This window comes from Amaranthus tricolor, chromosome 3 (genome assembly GCF_026212465.1).
Source record: "Amaranthus tricolor cultivar Red isolate AtriRed21 chromosome 3, ASM2621246v1, whole genome shotgun sequence".
Taxonomy (NCBI): domain Eukaryota; kingdom Viridiplantae; phylum Streptophyta; class Magnoliopsida; order Caryophyllales; family Amaranthaceae; genus Amaranthus; species Amaranthus tricolor.
In genome coordinates, this window is record NC_080049.1 from 22997271 (window position 1) to 23011513 (window position 14243).

Here is a 14243-nt window from a genome sequence, read left to right on the forward strand (position 1 = left end):
ATTATCAGGAAACTTTTTACCCAGTGGTCAAAATGACTACTATTCGATGTATTGTTGCCGTTACAGCTCATCGCCATGGGCCTTTATTTCAGTTAGACATTAGCAACGCCTTTTTCCATGGCGACTTATGTGAAGAGGTATACATGACCATTCCAAATGGTCTTCATGCTTCTCTTAATCTTGTTTGCAGGTGTAACACCTCGGCTCCTCGAATCACCGGTGACTACCCATGGGGATTGTAGACTGACCCCATAAACCAACACAAGTCTTTTCAGCGCACTTTGGCCTCACTCGTGCGCACCCGGAAAAACTTCCCAGGAGGTCACCCATCCAAAGATTGCTTCCCACCAAACACGCTTAACTATGGAGTTCTTAGCAAATGGGCTCCCATGAAAAGAAGATACACCTTGTTGATAAGAGTAGTCTATCAATCCTTTTAAATCTCAATTTGGGGTATCACAGCAGGCTCAAGAAGTCCCTTTATGGGTTGAAACAGGCCTCTCATCAGTGGTTTGCTAGACTCACCACTGAGATGTTTCATTAAGGGTTTCTACAATCTCACCATGATTCTTCTCTTTTTATTAAAAAGACCTCTATGTGTTTCACTATTGCTACAATTTATGTGCATGCTATTATACTTACAGGTAATAACAAAGCTGATATAAATTTTTAAAATTCTCATTTGCATCGAATTTTTATCAAAAAAGACTTAGATTTATGACATTATTTTATTGACTTTGAGTTTCCTACATCTAAGATGGTATTGTTCTCACCTAAAATAAATTCACAAAAGAGCTTTTTCGGGATAGTGGCATAACCACCTTTCACAAGGCTGCCACTCCATTCCCTCTAAATTAAAATTAGATAATCATGATTCTTCCTTACTTACTAATCCTACTGAATACAGATGTTTCATTAGGAAGTTGAATTGACACATACAAGATCGGACTTAGCCTTCATTGTGCAGGCTTTTACCCAATACATGCAGAATCCAACCGAAGCACACCACCAAGCTCTTCAACACACATTAAACTACATTGCTCATACATCCGGTCAAGGCATCATTGTACAAGGCTCTCATCAGCTCAGGATCCATGCCTAATCTGACTCTGATTGGGGGTTTGTATTGATATTAAAAAGTCGATCACTCGCTATCTCACTCTTTTTGGTAATTCTCCAGTTAGTTGAAAATTCAAAAAGAAACACACCGTATCAAAATCATCTTTTAAAGCTAAATACTGAACAATGGCGACTATAGCCTCAGAAATTACATGGTTATTTCATGTGCTAAAAGAATTGGGAGTCACTAATCTTTGGCCAGTCACAGATGTCCTTACCAAGATCATTTCATCAACAAAACTTCAACCTCTCCTAACCAAGCTTGGAATGCTAGCTACCACCCCAAGCTTACGGAGGACGAAGGATAAAAATATTGTAATAAAATATATTGCTAAAGTCTTGATTAATTTTTTAGTTATTTTTTGCCACGTCATTTTCTTGTTTTCTTTCCTTTCATATATAAACTGCTCTATGCTCTCTTCGAAAAGTGTACCAATATTTTTAATAAAACTATCGTAATTGGAGGTGTGTGCATCCTGTTTTATTAAATTGTCATTTTACTATTTATTTTACTAAAAACTTTCAAAAATAAAGAATAATCGAGAAAAATAATATTTATTTTTTATTTTACCGAAAACATTCAAATTTCAAGAAAATAAAATAAAAAGCATTTAGTTTGTGTAACATTTTAATCGGTTGGATAAAAAATTGAATTATTAATATTAATTTTTCTTAATTTAATTATTATCAAACAATATTACTTGAGAAAAAGCGAATTACGTTTTCATATGATTCCGAAAAACTAACTCAATTAATAATCGAAAACAATATTGTATTACTAAATTTCAATCATTTAATTTTAGCATTTCGTATTGTATTGAAATAGACGTTGTGACGACTATATAAAAAAATTATTGATTTTTTTTCCCATGTGTCATTAATATGACAGAAAACCTTTAAGCTTTTCTTTTGGTTTAAATGTACATTTTGTTCGATCATATATGCTTTGGATTTAAAAATATATAAAATGTTTTTCGAATTTAAAATAGCTTATTGAAACATCATTATATAATTTTATGTATACGATTTCAAAATAAGAAATATTACTATGAATATAAAATTTTGTGTTAATTTTTCTACAATAATATCAATTATTGATTAACCATAAATAATACCAATTTAGAGGGTATTTTCCTAAAATAATACCAACTTTAATTTTTTAATTAATTTATTAATTTTTTTTGTCTTAAACATCACTTATAAGTTGGTAGTATTTATGGTTAATCAATATTTGGTATTATTGTTAGAAAATTAACAAAAGATTGTATTATTCACGGCAATTTTTTCTATTTGAAAACAATGACCCTTCTATATTAATAATTTCAAACACTGCGCTTTAACATCTCGTACCGCAATGAGATAGATATTGTGACGATTATATAAAAAATAATATTTATTTTTCCCACATGTTATCGGTATGATAATAAATCTCTAGACTTTTCTCCTAATTTGAATGTGCATTCTTTGGAGGTTCGAGAAAGTCTTCCAACATTCTATTTGGATGTTTTGCCGTAAAACAAAACTGTTTAATAAAACTATTGTAGTTGGAGTAAATCAAATTAACAAAATATTTATTCTATATTATTAGATTTTCACCGTTTTACTATTTATTTTACCGAAAACTTTCAAATATAAAAATAATCAACAAAAAACATTTATTTTTATTTTACCAAGAACATTCATAGAAAATAACATTGGGATTTCTAAAAAGTAGGATTACTAAAATTAATTTTTTATTTCAAGCGGTCGTTTTCTTTCACTAATTGTATACATTTTGGGATTCAAAAATATATTAAAAGCTTATTCGAATGGAAAATGCACCACTTACTATTTATTTTTTAATTGTCCACTCTTTTCACAGAAAGTAACTCTAAATTTTATCAATTGTGAGACTTTTTTTTGTTCAATGGCATATCTTTATGATGATAAATATATAAACTTTATTTTGAATTGGAAATGCTTATAAAACATTATTATGTAATTCCATACGTGTGTAAAAAACTTAGTCTATTAATACTCGAACAAAATAACACTATTATATTACTAAATTTTAATTTTTTTTTTAACATCTTGTACCGCTATGAGATAAATGTTGTGATGATTATATAAAAACAATATCGATTTTTTTTATGTGTCATCGATATGTCAAAAAACTTTATGCTTTTCTCTTGATTTGAATATGCATCATTTTGTGATAATTTGGGAACGTTTATCGAACTTTTATTTGGATGTTTTGCCGTATAATGAAATTTTTAAATAAAACTATCGTAGTTGAAGGTGAGTGCCGTGGGAAATAGATCAATGTAACAGAATATTTCTCCTATATTATTAGATTTTCACTATTTTACTTTTTATTTTATCGAAAACTTTCAAATATAAAATTAATCAAGAAAAAATATTTATTTTTTATTAGGATATTATACTTGATAGCAAGAACTTTTATGAAAGGCTAGAACTAGCAAATCGTAAAAGAAATCCACAAAATAGTATTTTACTTTTAAATTTTCGTGACATTAATATTCAAAAAACGTTATAATATACATTAAGTTGTGAAATTTTGTTTATACCCTTGTCTTTCTTCTTTAACCTTTTCCATTTTCATCTATTTTTTTCTTCCGTTCTCTTTCTTTTATTTATCTTCTTCTTTCATCCATCTTTTTTAGTGAAAAAAATGGTGATTTTCATTAGGATGCATTTTTTGTTTTTAAAGACAGTTTATATGGTTTTGACGAGAAATTAAATGTCGAAATGTGCTACACGCCTACACGTGATCTCAGTCTAAAGATTTGATTACCTTCACACAAAGTTTGATGAGTGGTCTTAGAATAATTATTATTATTCGAATCGGAAAAGACTCATAGCAACCTCACTATTCAAATCCATGTGTGTATAAGATTTCGGGAAATTAATATGCCTACTATAATACTAAATTCCAAAAAAATTTAAGCCTTTTCCTCGTTTTAATTACGAATACGTGTCCTATCCTCTTTTTCACAAAAGGTGTCCTTTTTCTACGTGTTAATTTTGACTTGAACTCAGAATCAGGATTATGACCACCACATTAGGCGCAATTATATTTGAGATATTTCAATTTTTTTCTCAGGGAGTTCGGCAACATTATCCGTAAATTTATCTGAACGTTGCCGTAGAACAAATGTTTTCAATGAAAATATTTTGGTTGGAGGTTTGTGTCCTGAGAGATCAATCAAAATCACTTAGTGAAAAATACTACATAGATGTATATTCAATTTATTCTATTTTATGCCTTTTTAATGTTTTCACGAGCTTAACATTGTTTTTACCAAAAACAATAATCATTTCATTTTTCAAATTTGATAGTGCTGGATTGTCCATGATCTGATGATTGACTTTTTTCCCAATTTTTCATTAATAATTTGATTTTACCGCCTAATATTTCTTTTAATTGTGATGCCAGTGGACGCATAGGTGCAGTCCTACATCAGGAAGGTAGACCAATTGCTTACTTTAGTTAGAAGTTCAACAAAAGTAGACTCAATTTTTTTTTATATATGATAAGGAGTTTTATACTATAATTAGGGCTCTCACACATTGGATACATTGCCTCAAATTTCAACCGTTCATTCTACATGCAAACCATAAATCACTTAGGTACATCAATGGTCAAAACAAGCTTAATGCATGGGAAGTGAGGGGGATTTTTTGCAATCTTTTACTTTTTCATCCAAGTATAAAGCATGTAAAGCAAATGTCATAACAGATGCTCTTAGTAGGATGCACCATATGTTAGCTTTGTTGAAAACCAAAATCCTAGGCTTTGAAATGATTAAGGACATGTATGAGACAAACCCTGATCTCCAACACATACATGCAGCCTGTAAGGTAACACCATTTAGGGCAAAGCCAGAATTTTATAATAGGAAGGCCAATAATAATACAACACTTATAAATATATTAAGTAAAGTTAAAGTCCTTACGTGAATATACTTAATTGAATCGCACTCTTTGGGATTTTATTAGAGCAAAATCATCAATAATAGAATCTACGCAGAACATATCAACTAATTCCCTTTCTATTTTTGATATTAATAGAACATCTCTTAGAAAATCATCTTCCATTTTTGTCCTTCGGTTAGTCTTAATTAACAATATTCATTGCGGAAAATGCACACTCACATGCTGCTGTAGAAACAAAAATAGTTAGAACAAGTTAGATCAATCTATCAACAAGTGGAAAGTTTGTTATTTTCCTGTTTCAGTTAATTTTTGACATAATAATGCTAAGGTGGAGGGCTTTTCAAACTGCATATGCTGACAAACATCAAAGAGAAAATGTTACAGTTCATACTGAAGTTGAAGTTTTTCTTGATCGGAGAAGTCTCCAGAAAGTGTATATATATCGAGAATGGGTTGGAAGAGTTTTAGTTTAACATACTCCCTCATTACTTTTACACGATCATTGGGATGATACTTATTGATTTGTTTATACATTCTAGGATCACGTTCAAGAACAAAATGGTTAACATTAGCACTTACCTTAACTCTTACATATTATGACGACGGTTGTTGTTAGTAGTTGGGATGCCAGTTCTTTTTCTTCCTTCTAGATTTTTCTCTGGCTCACGAGTTTCATTTTGAACACTTAAAATTGAAGATTGCTCACTATTGACCCTTTTGAAAAAAAATATAGTGCTTTTGAGTTCATACTATTATATATTCACCACATAATTAAAATTTCCCAACTTTACAATAAATAAAAACTCAATGATATAATATATAATAGGAAAATTGTCAATAATAATTCAACCTCATCCGTCGAAAATAAATTCACCTATTATTTATTTTAAAATAAACCCACTAATGGGGTTCATTGCTCATAGCACTCTTAGATTACCTGCAATTCGTTAGTTATCAAAAAATGAGTTTGCCTTACACCCACATTAACTCATGCTCTCTCTTTCACCATCATGAACTCAGTATTTAACTCCCTTAATTAAAGACATTTTCTAAGACACATTAACAACTGAAATGGGATTTTAAAAGGCAATAAAACTCCATTGTTGTTGCTGCTAACAACGAGTCATTGATTGTATTTGATTTGATTACTTTCAATGTTTATTTAAACAGCTATTAGAATCATAATGTAATGCCTCATCTTTTGCCATTGGTATGTAACGTAAACAATGTACTAATGTAAGTTGGATGCTACTTTTGGGAGATGAATGGAAGTATGCAGTGCTGAGGATTTTAAATTTTTTGATTTGATTACTTTAAATTGCATAATGGCCTGTAATGAATGGAAGTAATGCAAGCATAATGACAGTTGCTATAAACAAACGGAATAAGTAAAAGAAATTAGAAAATCCAATAATTATTTCTTCAAGCAAAATAATACATCATGATTTTAAAGGTGTTAAGGGAGATGGAGTACATAAGAATGGTGAAAGATGGAGTATATTAGACGTAGAAGAAAATGCAGTGGAAGGGGGTTAAAATGTCAAAAAAAAAGTTCAAAAACAAAAAGAAGTTTAACCGTTTTTTACCGGTTACACACTTGCTAAGAATGCTATGAGCAATATACCCAATGAAGTGAGTTTATTAAAAAAAATAAATAATAAGTGGGTTTTTTTCGGCGGATTGTGTATAGATTGTATTATGAACACAATTTCCCAAATAGCAAATTTATATATACTTATAAAACAAAGCAATAGTCTTGGAATTACTAAAAAAAAATAATCTTGGAAACAATACACAAACTTCCAAATTACAAATTAACACATAATTAAAACACAAATTTTCAAATTAAAGCACAAATTACCCAATTACAAATTTTTCAATTCGGTATGTTATTTAGGTTATTAGGTATGAACACTCACAATAATTCTAGTCTAGGGTTACAATTCACAAATTACAAAGCAAATAAGCAATAGTCTTGAGAATTATAATTTACAAACAAATAATTTCAACAAAACATGAATGAAAATAAAATAAATGAATAATAAATAAGAAATAATTTACCTTTGACAAATTTCTTGTGGAATAATTCAAATTTTGTTAAGAGCAACAATTCAACTTTGGTTTAGTGTAATTTCTTGAGCAATAAGAAATAATTTATCAATTTTTCAAATAATAAAGTTAGAGAAATTAGAGTAAACTTGGTTGAGTTTATAAAAATAAATGGAATTTCAAAAGTTGTGGAATTTAAAATAAATTTTATTGGGTAAATGATCGGAAGAAGCTTCTAGGCGCGCGCTATGGAGTAACATACAACAATAGGCTATAGTACAACGCAACTGATCTGAGGCTTGGAAAAAAGTGTTGCTTCAGGGATTCGGACCAGCAACTAGGCTGTACTCTTACTGAGTTGCTAACCAATGGAGCACAAGAGTATTATTGATTATATTTACACGTTCTAATTAAAATACTGTAAAATAGTAAGGCGCCAAACAAAAATTTCAAAGAAAAACAATTTAAGTCGGGGGCGGGCCTCCCCCGCCCCCTAGTTTGCCCCTGAACACCACAGAAACAGTTTTACATTCAGGAGGGATATTTTATTTAAAAGGAATAGGCTATGTATTCTCAGGACACCCTTAAGACTTGCTCTTGTCAAGGAAGTTCATGAGGGAACTTTAGGGGGATATTTTGGAATACAAAAGAACCTAGACATATTAGCTCAACACTTCTTTTGCCCAAGAATATTAGGCAGAATGGGTAAATACATTCTTAGATGTGATGTGTGTCATAAGGTAAAACTCACCTTTTACAAAGAAGAGTATAAACCCTTACCTGTTGCTCACAAACAATGCATGGGAGCATGTTAGTATGGATTTCATTATTGCTTTACCTAGGACAAAGATGGGCAGAGATGGTATTATGGTGGAAGTTAATAGATTTTCAAAAGTGACACACTTTATTGCAGGAAAAAAATTAATGATGCACAGACAAGGAGGAGAGATAACTAATCTTTCACATAGGCTGTGAGAATAAAACCCTATCATAAAAGTGAAGGGAAAAACCCTCAATAACTATCCTAACTTGATTCGACACTCATTATTTTTTAATACTCTATCCGTTCTTCATTGTTTGTCCACTTTATTTTTTACACGTTTTTAAAGCACTTTTGAACCTCAATATCTCTAAATACACATCATAAAACATTCTAAAAATTGTATAATACGAAAATTGTTTTAAGACAAATCTAACATCTCCACATAGACATCATAAAACATTCTATAAATTGTATAATACAAAAATTGTTTTAAGACAAATCTAACATACAAGATTATACTTATTTATATTTTATCTTCAAATACTTCAATATATCACTTAAAAATACTTCTAAAATAGAAAATTCTAAATTGAAGAATCAAAAATAAAATGATTGAGTAAATAACATATTTACTCAGTGTATGTTTGTCACTTGTCCTCAGCTCACCCTAAGCTACTCCAAGTCTCCAACCAAATAGGCTAAGAATTCAACACACAAAATTAGGGGGCACACGATCCGATTTGACAATAAAATTAGATCAAATTAAAAATTTTGGTTTGAAAATTTTCTAGCCGAATCGTACCAAAGCGTTCTATAACGGTCTGATTTGGTCTAGTCTGGTCCACGATTTTATATTTTAATATTTTTTTCAAATTAATAAGTATATATTTATGCAAATATTTTGCACGTACAATCACCAAAGAACTACATTTTGAAATATCTAGGTAGCAACCTATTTTTTAAAAAAATTATGCTTTTCAATCATAGTATTATTTGCAGAAATGTCTGGTCTGAAAAATAAAAAATCGGAACCAGATCATAAATTGTAATTTTTTTTTGAAAAAAAAACAGACTAGACCATTTGGTCTGATTTTATTTGCAGTTTAGACTAAATTTTATTCAGCTTACACAAAACATAATTACATCATGGAGCATGATTCAAAATTCCTAAAATAGAAAAATCCAATAAATTTACATCTAGAAATTTGCCCACAAAGAATAGAAAAAAAAAAGAAAAAAAAAACCTAACTTCAAAATTTTATTTTGTCTCTACTAAAGCAAGCAATTTATTTTCTAATCTGGTCTTGAGTTTGATACTTATGTGATCTTCAACTTCTCTTTTCTAAACGCTGTAATAAAGTAAATCACAAATTTTTGTTTGAGATTGTTTCACCGTGGGACGATCGTTTTACATGAGTTGAATAGCTTAACTAATACAATTATTAGTGTTAGAGCAATCAATTTATTATAGATGAAAATACTCAACAAAAGAATGAATAAAGAATAGCAAAACCTAAAGAAGTAACACACAAATTTGGAAGGTGGAAAGATCCTAATAACAATTTGGTATTAGACTATAAAACCTACCATAAAGCAATTGAAGTCAATATTATAGATTAGGAAAAATTAACGTGAATAATACAATTTTTGTTAAGTTTCCTACAATAATGCCAACTATTAATTAACCATGAATAATACTAACTTAAAGGAGTGTTTTCTTAGAAAATCTCTAACATGTTAAAAATCAAACTATAGATGATTATAAGTCAAAAAAAAACACTTGGTAAATTAGTTGATAAACTAAAGTTGATATTATTCAAAGAAAATATCACTCTAAGTTGGTATTATTCATGGTTAATCAATAGTTGGTATTATTGTAAAAAAATTAACAAAAAGTTATATTATTCGTGGTAATTTTACTATAGATTAAAAGTTTCTTAATTATAATTGTATAATATACCCCAAAATCTTCTCACTACAAACACGAAGTTAGATTGTGGCACACTCTCTCCTAATTCCCAATTGACCAGATCAATTTATCTTCCTTGTTGTTACCAATGATGTACATGAGCCTTATATAGAGTTTAGGAAACGAGGGATAACATATTATATCAATATTTGAAAACAATCCGCGCGAATAAAGATCAAAAGCCTTGGTTAATTCGCTTGACCTACTTAAGCAACTTAATGTGGTCAAGCAACCAGTCGAGTGGGAGATCAGTAGCCTCAACTAGTTTGCTCAACCCAATCAAGTGACTTGATGTGATCGAGCAGTTGGTCAAGCAAGCATCAAGTCTATAAACAAAATGTTGCACAACTTCTTCCCGACTTCAAATACACCCCTTTTTCAACATATACCTCCAAAGATACACATCGCTAAGAGACTCTAATTAACATCTTTATTTTGAGATCGTCTCACGCTAAGTCTAAAAAATAAATAAAAATAGTCAAATTCTTTTGGGGGGCATATTAGCACCTACAAGGTGTATAACAAACATTCTGAAACCCAGATACCTTTTTCCCAACTCTCTCCTTATTTGTCATTCTTTAATTGCGCTACCAAATACCGTTTTCATCCCAAAGTAATGCTGTTTGCTTCCATCACCTAACCATTCCAGCCACCCATCACCCATCAGAATCTCTCGTTATACCTGTTTTTTCAATTCTTTGCTTGCTCTCATTCTCTGCTCCACATTTTTTCTGGTAAATCTTTCATTTGTTCTCTGTTTTTCATTTTTTGTTATCAAATTACATCAGGGTTTGTTCTTTTTTGACAGTGGGAGATGAGTAATCAGAGTGTTAAACATCCAAATTGTAAATACAAACGACGAAAAGGGAAAAGATTATGGAAGAAAATGAAGTATGAGTTAGTGGAGTATCATTGTTTACCAGATTATTTAAGGGATAATAAGTATATTAAGGGTCATTATAGGGCTAATTGGCCTTTGAAGGAAGCATTTTTCAGCATTTTTTCTCTTCATAATGAGACCCTAAATGTTTGGACGTATGATTTCTTCAACCCTCTTGCATTTTTTTTCTATTTGTTTTTTTTGTCTCTGTTTAATCATAGTAAAGTGAGATTTTAAATTCTTGGTTCGGGTTCTTTGTTTTCAACATAATAAAAAAGTTTACTTTCATGGCATTATTGCAATGTACTGTGTCTGTGAAATCTGGAATACAAAGAAAAGGGATGGATATCATCAAAGAAAAAGCCAATTAACTATCTCATTTTATCACTAAAATTCATTCCACTATGTTACCATTAAAATAAGTCGTATTAGGTGGTAATGAAAAATTGTATAAAAAACTTTTTTTTGATCAGTTTTAATTATCATTGGAATGACATAGTACATTTTACAAAACTCCGGTCTCCTGAGAGACCGTCTCTCTAAAAGACATCTCTAAGGCTTAGTTCATTAAAGCTTAATGCCTATTTATTGTATCCTTAATACTTACGTCATCCTTAATGTCCACTTACCGTATTATTAATGATGACTTATATTATCTTGAATGATTACTTACCGTACCTTTAATGCCTACTCACATCATTCTTAACGTCTACTCACATCATTTTTAATGACTACTTATGTATCCTTAATTCTTACTTATCATATCCTTAATGCTTACAAGTAACCATGCGATATTTAAAATATCTTAAATGCCTACTTACAATATTCTCATTGCCCACCGTATAACTTATATTATATTTTTCTTTATTGGCTGGCCCATTAAAAAGTAGTGTCTCAAAGTGATCATTTTTCACAAGAATTTATGTTTACATGAAATCAATACACAAAAAATTATTTTCGTTAACGACATTTAGTAACAAAAACAAATGGATGGTTAATGTATAACTAGTGATACCACATCACCAATTCAATCATAATAATTTGTATTTCTTATATGTAATTGTGCATGATTAGTAGTACTCATATTAAATATAAAGCTCTCAAAACTCTTATGACATGTTTAGCAATTTAAAATTATTTTTAAACGTTGCATTGGTCTAAATATTATATTTGGCAAATTTAGATTTTGAAAATGTAAAATTAGACCAATGTAAAATAGGTTAAATATTAAAATTTAAAATACTAAATAAATATATTATTTATAATTTTCATAGTTTAATTTATAAAATAGTCATTTAGATGTAATTTTAATATTTTAAATATGGTTTGGCAAGAAAAAATATATATTGTGTTTTAAATAAGAGTTCGATAGAGGGAGCAATGAGTGCTTTGTATTACATTAGATGAGCAAACACCCTTGGAAGTGTTTAAGCTTGAGACATAAGCTAAGTACTTTTAAGGTAGTGTTTGGCTGTGTGGATTCATTTAAAAATAGGAAATTATATTTTGATATTCAAATTCATAAATTTAAATAACATCATATTAAAAAGTTATATGAATAACTCAAGTTCATGCCTTAATTAAATGATTACAACTATTATTTTCTTTTGAGTTATAGAAAAACACCAAATCTTCAATATAGATGCAATTCTTCATTTATTTCCTTAATTATAACAAATATTAAGAAATCTTTTCCTAAAATTAAGCTAATTATAAACTTGAGGATGCAACAATTTATTTACATAGTGATTTATGAGTACATATATATAAAAACCACCATGTAACATAGGAGTTCATATACTTATGAAAATTCAATAAATAAAACCTTAATCCCAACATATAAGGTCTGCTTATGATATAGTGTATAATATCAAATATTTCATTCTCATATGATCAAGAACAAGAAATATTTCCCCCTTAGGATATACATGGATTGAAAGTAAATAATTAAGGTGAAAATTAAAGTCAAAAAAGGAAATACAAAGGTAGTTAGATAGAATATTAATGAAATTTGATTGTTGGAGAGATAGAAGGATTAGTCATAAAGTACTGAGAAATGGATAAAATAACAATTAGTTCATTAATGAAATTTGATTGTTGGAGAGATAGAATAAAGTACTGAGAAATGGATAAAATAATAATTAGTTCTCTCATTCTGAAGTATAAATTTATCCTAAGGGAGCTAGGGTGGGGAAATAATATCCTCTATATGCATTCATACTTGCATTTATTTTATTAGTTTTATGTTTTTGATATATTAAATATTTATTGTCAATCCAAGCGTACCCTTAGATTTATTCTTGTACGTGCTGATCATACGCTATACTCATGCCTTATGGTGCAGTCATTTGATCGGGTTCTCCGTATTCCTTTGCTTGACAATATACACTACAAAGCAAGTTCCTAATGTTGTTGACCTCCACTCAACTCAACTCAACATCTTCCTGATGTAATCAGAAGAACAAATTTGCACAAGATGTGCCTTCCTTCATTACCAGACATGTATGATCTTCATAATAAGCCGAAAACATCACTGCCATCAACGGACATGCTACCAATAACTCGTTGGCCATTCTACGCCTTCTAAGGAGGAGCAATGTTCTACTTGCTTGCTAGCAGCACATGTCACCTCTTCTCCTGTCACTCTGAGCGCTTATCAAACATTATGCTGAGACTAGACTATGCTGGGATCGCGTCCCTCATCTCAACTTCATTCTACTTTTCTACTACTTCTTGTGTCGCCCTTTCTTTCATAACATTTACATCGGCTTCATCACCCTTTTGGCAATTTCAACCGTCATATTCTCTCTTCTCCCCACGTTTCAGAAGCCAGAACTCAGAACTATTCGGGCTATCATGTTTCCTGGTAGGGGGCTGTCTGGTATTCTACCAATTCTGCACAAAATTATCTTGTACTGGGACAAGCCTGCTGCACTGCACAGTACTGGTTACGAGCTATTAATGGGGCTGTTTTATTGTCTTGGACCTTTGGTATACGCGACTAGGATTCCTGAACGATGGTTGCCAGGGAAATTCGACTTTGCAGGACACAGCCATCAGTTGTTTCACATACTAGTCGTTGCTGGTGCGTGCGTACAGTCATTATCGCGCTGGATTGGTGTACCTTCAATGGAGAGACTTGGAAGGTTGTTAGTTATAAATATGTTTAGATTAGCTGTGATAGTTATTATACATGATCAGAAGACATTCCTGAGTGTCTAGCTTGGTCAGTAGTACTGATTAAAGAGGAAATTGTAGAATTAGATCATTGCTTCTATTAGTTTCCTGGGATTGTGGGTGTGTAATTATTGATTGTATTTGTCTTCCTGTTGATGTTACCTTAGTGACTTGGGTTGTGAACTTCAGTTTACATATATATAAATTTGGGTTAAATTCTCCTTATTATTGTAAAATATTATAATTTTGGTTAAATTCTCCTTATTATTGTAAAATATTAAAATTTTTTTTTATTACAGGTAAGGGTGAATTAAGTGAAAATGAGACGGAGATAAGACCTAATTATCAAA

The 14243-nt window shown here is 30.4% G+C and overlaps 1 pseudogene; it reads left to right on the forward strand.

Moving 5' to 3' along the window:
• Nucleotides 1-1245: 1245 nt before the first annotated feature.
• On the forward strand, nucleotides 1246-13952 carry LOC130808467 (heptahelical transmembrane protein 4-like; annotated as a pseudogene).
• Nucleotides 13953-14243: the final 291 nt, after the last annotated feature.